At 36.9% G+C, this 9,386-nt stretch overlaps 1 non-coding gene across 1 annotated transcript; it reads right to left on the bottom strand.

Moving 5' to 3' along the window:
* Window positions 1-9,021: 9,021 nt before the first annotated feature.
* Window positions 9,022-9,123, bottom strand: LOC115300540. Its single transcript, XR_003912710.1, has one exon. It is a non-coding gene; the product is annotated as a U6 spliceosomal RNA (small nuclear RNA).
* Window positions 9,124-9,386: the final 263 nt, after the last annotated feature.

The following is a 9,386-nucleotide window of genomic DNA, read 5'->3' as shown; positions in this document are numbered from 1 at the left end:
GCAACCGACAGAATGGGAAAAGATAGTTGCAAATGACATATCAGATAAAGGGCTAATATCGAAAATGTACAAGGAACTCACCAAACTTCACAATCACAAAACAAATAATCCAGTGAAAAAATGGGCAGAAGATATGAACAGACACTTCTCCAAAGAGGACATCCAAATGGCCTACAGACACATAAAACGATGCTCAACACCACTCATCATCAGGGAAACACAAATCAAAACCACACTGAGATACCACCTCACACCAGTCAGAGTGGCTAAAACTCACTAACATTTTTAAATGCATGCAGATTATTTGAGGGAAGTCATGGGTGCCTCACTTATACTCTCTGAGTCAGCATGGACTGTACCGATGTGTGTTAGAAAATTCTTTTTTAAAAAAGTGTGTATTTATTTTTGAGAGAGAGAGAGAGAGAGAACTCAAGTAGGGGAGAGGCACAGAGAAGGGACAAGACCAAGGTGGGGCTAGAATTCATGAACTGTGAGATCAATCATGACCTGAGCTGAAGTTGAATGCTTGACTGACTGAAACACCCAGGTGCCCCGTGTGTTAGAAAATTCTGAGTGAAGTCTTATCAATCAAACTGAGAGATATAAAAATAGATACTATAATACTCAGCTGATACATTGCAGAACATAAAGCCTCCAAATCAGGAGTGTCTTCTAGCTTTTCAACCTTCTATTTTTCCTAGTGAAGAAAGAGACCTAGAGAAGTGAATGATTTGTCCAATGTCTTACACCCAGAAAACCAGGAATAGGCTCTTGGTCTCACTTGACAACCAGCTCAAATTTATTTTAAAAAATCAGTTAATCAAATAACTTGTTTTTGGGGGATGTCTTACAGTTTACAAAGCATTTTCCATTTTATATTATGTAACCCCTTAAGGTAAGAGAGAGGTATTGTTTTTATTTTACAGAGAACCTGAGGCTCAGATTCTTTCTAAATAAATTTACTGGGAGATCTAGTTCATAGACTCAAGTCAATATTCAGTTTGTCCACTGAACAATTAACATGGCACAGGCATTGCAATAGGTAAGTAGTTTCACTTCCTACTACCTGTCAGAGTCACCTGAGGAGACTTTAAAGCTTATCCATACCTTAACCTCACCCTAGATAGTCAGATTTAGTTTGATAATCAATATTTTTAGAAAAGTCCCCAGAGGATTCTATATGGAACCAGATTGAGAACCATTGTACTATAAGAAAAAAGTACGTTTGTTCATTCAACAGTTATTTATTGTATGGCTACTATATGCCAAGAATTATTCTAACTGCTAAATACACAGCAGTAAATACCACAAAAATATGTCTCATTGTATTCACATGCTGGTGGGAGAGACAAATAATTAACAAATATAATATTGAAGATGGTGATAAGTGAAATTGAAAAAAAAAACAAAAATAAATCAAAGGAGAAGAATAGAAAAGGAGATAAATATCACCATTTTAAATAGGATTATTTTGAATAAAGACCTGAAGGAGATAGGAGAGAAAGACAGAGAGGGGAGTGTATCATGCTGATATTGATAGAGCAAGTAGACCACAAAAATCAGTAAGGACATAGAAGACTTTAGTAACTTGACCCAATTAATATCTTTAGAACATTACAGCAAATTGCAGAATACAACTTGTCTAATGCACATGAAATAGGTACCAAGATAGAGTGTTTGCTGGACTGTAAAATATGTCTAAATAAAGTTCAAATGATTTAAATCTTACCAGATGTGTTTTCTGCCCTCAACGGAATTAAATTAAAATCAATAATGGCAAGACATCTAGAAAGACCCTAAATATTTAGAAATTGAAGCACTCATTTCTAAATAGTTTTTGAGTTAACTATTTTAATATTCCCCAAAACAATATATGTAAAACTTCTTAATTAGAAAATTAAATTCATCAAAATTTACAAGAGATGATATATCAAGAAAAGTGATATTTATTCCAGGAATATAAGGTTATATTACATTCAAAAGCAAATCAGTGTAATTCTTCATATTAACAGAATAAATAAGAAAAATCTTATGATCAACTCAATAGATTCAGGAAAATAATTTTGAAAAATTGACACATATTCATTATTTTAATAAATTCTCAGCAATCCAGGAATAGAAGGGAATTTTCTTAACCTCATAAAGAACATCTATGAAAACTCTATAAATTAACATTATATTTAATGAAAAACTATAAAATGCTTTCCCTATAAAGTTGGGAAAAATGAACTTTTACTCAACATTGTACTAGAGGTTCCTAGCCAGTACAATTTGACACCAAAAGAAAATACAACTACAAAGATTGGAAACCAATAAGGAACGCTATGTTATCTTGATTCTTAGGCAATATGGTTGGTTATATAAACAATCCGAAACTGAATTCTCATGCAAGAACACACATGCACACACAAACGTACATGCCCACACACCAATCAGTGTGGTCAATTTATGAAAATACATTTTATTACTGTATGCTGACAGCAATCAATGAGAAAATGAGATGTAAAACCATCATTTCCAATATTGTATAACAACATAGAATGCATAGGTATAAGTTTAGCAAAGGAAATACAAGTCTTATATGCTGGAAACTGCAAGACCTTGCTGTGAGACACTACAGAGAACTTCGATGGAAAGATGGTGTTCATGAAATAGAAGACTCAGTATTGTTTAGATGTCAGTTCTCCCAATTGATCCAAGACTCGTTGTAATACAGAACAAAATCTCAAAATTAGTTTTCATAGAATTTGAGATTTTAAATTTTATGTGAAAATGAATATGATTCAGCATAGCCAAAAACATCTTACAAAAGAACAGACTTGGAAGACTCATGTTATAGGACTTCAAAGTTTATTATAGATCAGTGTTTTTCAACATCTTTTTCATTATTATTCCCTTCTTCCAGAGAAAAGTTAAATTAAAATTCTCCATAAAGAGAGAAATTACATCTTAAGTAATAAAATTTTGTCTTAGGTTGAAATTTAGGGTGTCGTTCACTATTGTAATATCCAAGGTTTTTTTCACCCATTACCAAGAGCCAATGTTCACCCCCTGGGGATGATACCTCTACTGAGAACACATATTAATGATGGACAGTATGAGTCTACTTATTATCTGTACGATAGTAGACAGAACAGTGGTTACCTGTGGTTGGTAGGGTTTGACCTGAAAAGGGACACAGGTAACTTTCAGGAGTGGTTGAAATATTCCATATCATTATTGGCCTGTTATTATGGGTGATGTCCTACTCGTCATATCTCATCACATTTTCTATATAAAATCACTGTACATAAATTTTATCCCAGTTAAATGAAAGATGCATATGAATATCATAGTTTAATTTTTAAAAATATACCCTTATATTTGTCATCCAATAAATATGCAAATAAAGTAGGCAGTAAGTACATATCAGAAAGTTACATATTATATATTACATATTATTTTATATCCAGTAACAAGCAAACGATTTTTATTTGCATTTCTTAAAATTATATGAATATTAAATTCAAAACAGAAAAGCATGGTATGATGAAAATAAATTTTAATATATGTCACCCTATTCTTTCTACCTTTGTAAATTGGCTTAAATCTTTTCAAGAAAAGATGTCTTCTGTTTACAAGTGTTCCATAGCAAGGTGCCCCCACGTTTCCTATTTTCTCTTTGCTCATAACTTTTTTGTGTGCCAGGAATCTGAGAAAGACTCATCAGGCAGTTCTTGCTTGGTGAGTCTCATGGGGTTTCAGTCAGACGTTGCTGGGACTGGCATCATCTCAAGGACCAACTGAGCAATGCCTAATGTCTTATATGGCTCATATGTGAATTGCCGGCTGTTTGTGAGGCTTCACTGGGCTGTTGTCTAAAGTGACTACACGTAGCCTCTCTAGCATAATGGCCTGAGAGCAATAGGACATCTTTTATAGCAGTTCCAAGCCCGAAGTACAAGTATACCAGTAAACAAGAGAGAAGCTGTGTTATCTTTCCTGATCCAGCCTTGAATGTCATGCAGGGTCATTTCTGCATCCTGTTAGTTATAACTGAGCCACAAATTTACCCAGATTCAAGGAGAGGAGACATACAGCAGACTCCTCCATGGGAGCAGTATCAAAGAATTTTCATTCCTTTTTTAAAAACTGCCACAGATGAAAAGACAATAAATGAATGAAATTGTTTTATTTTTGTTTTGAATTGAAGAGTTGATATCCAGCTATTTCTAGCTTGAGCAGAAAATATTTTTGAGAGATTCAGATTTCATCTAGAAGTTGAGATCGATGTTATTATATTCACATAATCTCTCTTAATAGTTTTACCTAATCAGTGTCCCTATCCATGGAGTAGTTGGGGTGAGGTGGTAACGATTTAGGAGCAAGTAAGTACAACTATGTCCTTTTGGATTCAGCAACTTCTCAGCGATGGAGCTCTCAATTAAGTGTTAGTTCATTTACAAAGGAGCAGGATTAGGCAAGAACATAGAGTTTTTGAGGATTCTAAATTCAGACGATTTAAGATTCTTTTTTTTTTAACTGTTTTTTATTTGAGTATAGTTAACACACAATGTTACATTAGTTTCAGGTGTGCAATATAATGATTCAACTTGTCTATATATTATGCTAACCTCACCACAAAAGTAGCTACCATCTGTCACCATACAACACTATTACAATGCCATTAAAATTTTTTAAATTTTAATCCAAGTTATTTAACATGCGGTATAATAATGGTTTCAGGAGTAGGATTTAGTGATTCATCACTTACACATAACACCAAGTGCTCATCCCAACAAGTGCCCTCCATAATACTCCCTGCCTATTTATCCATCTGCCCACTCAACATCCCTCCACCAATCCTTGGTTTGATCTCTGTATTTGAATCTCTTCTGGTTTGCCTCCCTCTCTGTTTTTATATTATTTTTGCTTCCTTCCCCTATGTTCATCTGTTTTGTTTCTTAAATTCCACATATGAGTAAAATTGTATGATATTTGTCTTTCTCTGACTTATTTCACTTAGCACAATACATTCTGCTTGCATCTACATTGTTGCAAATGGCAAGATTTCATTATTTGTGACCACTGAGTAATATTTCAGTGTGTGTGTGTGTGTGTGTGTGTGCGTGTGTGTGTATCACATCTTCTTTATCCATTCATCAGTCAGTGGACATTTGGGCTCTTTCCATAATTTGGCTATTGTTGATAATACTACTATAAACACTGGGTGCATGCCCCCCTTTGAATCAGCATTTTTCTATTCTTTGGATAAATACCTAGCAGTGCAATTGTTGGTTCATAAGGTAGCTCTATTTTTAACTTTTTGAGGAACCTCCATACTGTTCTCCAAAGTGGCTGCACCAGTTCACATTCCCACTCGAAGTGCAAAAAGTTCCCCTGTCTCTGTAACCTTGCCAACATCTGTGGTTTCCTGAGTTGTTTACTTTAGCCATTCCAATGGGGGTGAGGTGGTATCTTGTTGTGGTTTTGATTTGTATATCCCTGATGATGAGTGATGTTGAGGATCTTTTCATGTGTCTGCTAGCAAAGTGTCTGTTCATGTCTTTTGCTCATTTCTTCACTGGATTATTTGTTTTTCAGTGTTGAGTTTTATAAATTCTTTATAGATTTTGGATACTAACCCTTTATCCAATATCTTCTCCCATTCTGTTGATTGCGTTTTAGTTTTGTTGATTGTTTCCTTTGTTGTGGAGAAGAGTTTTATCTTGATGAAGTTCCAAAAGTTCATTTTTGCTTTATTTTCCCTTGCCTCCAGAGACATGTCCAGTAAGAACTTGCTGTGGCTGAGGTCAAAGAGGTTGTTGCCTGTTTTCTCCTTTAGAATTTTGATGATTTCCTGTCTTACACTTAAGTCTTTCATCTATTTTGAGTTTATTTTTGTGTATGGTATAAGAAAGTGGTCCAAGTTCATTCTTCTGCAATTCACTGTCCAATTTTCTGAACACCATTTGGTGAAAAGACTGTCTTTTTTCCAATGGATAATCTTTCCTGCTTTGTCAAAGATTAGTTGGCCATGAGTTTGTGGATCCCTTTCTGGGTTCTCTATTCTGTTTCATTGATTTTTATGTTTGTTTTTGTGCCGGTACCATACTGTTTTAATCACTACAGCTTTGTAATGCAGCTTGAAGTCTGGAATTGTGATGCTTCCAACTTTGGTTTTCTTTTTCACGATTGCTTTGGCTGTTTTTTTCTGTTCCCAGACACAATTTAGAATTATTTATTCTGGCTCTGGGAAGAATGCTTATGTTATTTTGATAAGGATTGCATTGAATGTGTAGATTGCTTTGAGTATTATCAACATTTTAATATTTGTTCTTCTAATCCAATCCATGAACATTCCATTTATGTTTTTCCATTTCTTTGTGTCTTCTTCAATTTCTTTCATAAGCTTTCTATAGTTTTCAGCGTACAGATCTTTTACTTCTTTTGTTAGGTTTATTCCTAGGTATTTTATGGGTTTTGGTGCAATTGTAAATGGGATCAATTCCTTGACTTCTCTTTCTGCTGATTCATTATTGGATATAGAAATGCAACTGATTTCTGTACCTTAATTTTATATCCTGCAATTTTTATGAATTCATGTATCAGTTCTAGCAGGTTTTTTTTGGTGGAGTCCTTTGGGTTTTCTACATAGAATATCATGTCATCTGCGAAGAGGGAGTTTGATGTCCTCCTCCTTGCTGATTTGGATTCCTTTTATTTCTTTGTGTTTTCTGATTGCTAAGGCCAGGATTTCCAGCACTATGTTCAATAACAGTGGTGAGAATGGAGTGTCATGTTCCTGATTTAGGGAGAAGGCTTGTAGCTTTTTCCCCTTGAGGATGGTATTAGCAGTGGTCTTTCTTATGTGGTTTTTATGATCTTGATGTATGATCCTTCTATCCCCACTTTCTTGAAGGTTTTTATGAAGAAAGGATGTTCTATTTTGCCAAATGCTTTCTCTGCATCTATTGAAAGGTTCATGTGGTTCTTACCCTTCATTTTATTAATGTTAGGTATCAGAGTGTTTGATTTGCACATATTGAATCAGCCTGGCATCCCAGGAATAAATCCCACTCGATCATGGTGAATCATTATTTTAATGTATTGTTAGATCTGGTTTACTAGTAACTTCTTATTGAGAATTTTTGCATCCATTCCATCGGGGAAATTGGTCTGCAGTTCTCCTTTTTAGTGGGGTCTTTGTCTAGTTTTGGAATCAAGGTAATTCTGGCCTCATAGGATGAGTACGTTTTCCTTCTGCTTCTATGTTTTGGAACAGCTTCAAAAAATAAGTATTAACTCTTCTTTAGAATTTGATATAATTCCCCTGGGAGGCCATCCAGCCCTGGACTCATTTGTTGGGAAAAATAAAAATTAAAACTTAAAAACAAAACAAATCAAATAAAGGAAGCTGGATCCTAGGTATGTGTCAGTCTGCTTGTGGAAAGAAGTTTGAAAGGAAAGAGAAGAAGGAGAAAGGAAAAAAAATTTAAAAAATAAAAAATTTTAAATTATAAAATAGAATAAAAATGAAGAAAATAAAATAGAATAAAAACTTAAGAAAATTAAAAAGTATTGCCCTTTTTGTATCCATGAAAGAGAAAGAAAAGAAAATAGAAAGCAACCTAAGCTAAAACAGAAGCATGAACAAATAAACCAGCAAACGGGATGAAACGTGAATGAACTTACATCCAGTTTCCCCTCGAACTGCAATTTTGCAGGACACTCTAATCTATAGACTAATAAGCAGGTGGAAGGTATTTGTGCTGGTCGTCTGGGGGATGTGCCTGGAGGGCACAGTTGGGCAGGGCTTGGTGTAGCAGCTCTGTTCTCCACTTGGTGGCACTGCTTAGTTTATTGGAATTAATGCATGTGTGTGTCCACATACCCTAGTAGTGAAAATGGCTTCATTCAGCTCCCTCGTCTTTGGCACAGGAGCACCAGACCCTAACGGGCACACAATCAAGCACCCCAACTTTGTCTCAGGTCTCTGTCTGCTCCTTCCTCTACCTTGTCCATGTCCAAGCTGTCTGCCTGCCAGGTGGCACCTCCCTCTAGAATTTCATCTCAGATGGGGTGATGTTTCAACCCCCCCCCCACACTTCTGAAACCCCAGGAGCCTGACCCTGCACCAACTCTCTGGGAGGCATGGGGTGGGGGGTGAGGGTCTTGCCAAGCAATGGCCAGGTGCTGGCTTGTCCCAGAAAATGTGCATGTGGTCATGCAGCAGCAGAGGTCCAGCGTATATGGTAAATCACAACACACAGCCGGTGCCAGGTTTTGCTGCTCTCTGGCTCTATGTTCCAATATCAGTAAACATGGCTGCTCTCTGGGGTCCACCAGGACTTTTGCCAATGGGAAAGCCTTAAGTCCTCTACCAAACGTACTCCAGTCTGGAGAACCACTTGTTCCCGTATGGCACATGGATCCCTCAGACCTCGCTGCCTATTCCTGGGGATTTGCCCTGCTTCCTCACCAGAGCACTGCCAGGCACTGAGCTCTGAAACCTCAGACTCTGTGCCCATTGTTTATAGAATCCAGGCAGTTCTGAGATCCTCTCCTGTCTCCCCATCATTGGTTTTGGGGAACAGATTTTTTTGTCCAGTCCCCTGTGTTTTTTCTCTTTCTTTCTCTCTAGCTGCTTTTCTTGTGCAGTCCCAATGTACTGCACTCTCCCTCTTTCTCTTTCTCCCTCTGTCCTCTCTCTGAGTTCAATGGCTCCCCACCTTCCATGGCGCCACGGCTTTTCTCTTCCCCAACTTACCTCTCTGTACTATGTATCTGCCAAGTTCTCTGGCTCCAATTATGCAGATTTTTGCATTAATCTTCAGATCAATTTCCTAGGTGTTCAAAATGGTTTGACGCTGATGTACCTGCGTTTCAGGGACGAGACAAGCTAAGGACCCCCATACTACTCCACCATCTTAACCCCCTCTCCTAGGTAGTCACTATGACAATACCAGTTACTATATTCCCTGTGCCGTGCCCTTTAATCCCATGACTTATTCATTCCATAACTGGAAGCCTGTACCTCCCCTAAATATGGAATACTTCAAGAATTTATATGCCATCCTCATAGGGGCCATGCAAATCTTTATCTTGTTCCAGTTTTAATATATGTGCTGCTGAAGTGAGCACAGGACGATTGTTTTCTAACCATTCATATAAGCACTCATAATGAATCCATTCATTTATCAATAACCTTTCATTCCTTGCTCCTGGGAGCATAACCTGGAATGGCCAGACTCTAGTTCTCTGATTTCAACTCCCGGTTGTGAGAAATTCTTGGAAAGGGATATCAAGATACTTTTGCAGGAAGGAAAGCAACTCTGAGGCCTGGATGAGGGTGATAGATACCTGTGTTGGGACAGAGGACCCATAATTTAGTACCAACCAGTCAT

The sequence above is a fragment of the Suricata suricatta genome, chromosome 8 (genome assembly GCF_006229205.1).
Source record: "Suricata suricatta isolate VVHF042 chromosome 8, meerkat_22Aug2017_6uvM2_HiC, whole genome shotgun sequence".
Taxonomy (NCBI): Eukaryota; Metazoa; Chordata; class Mammalia; order Carnivora; family Herpestidae; genus Suricata; species Suricata suricatta.
Note: the sequence above shows the minus strand (reverse complement) of the source record. Positions and strands in the feature narration are given on the sequence as shown.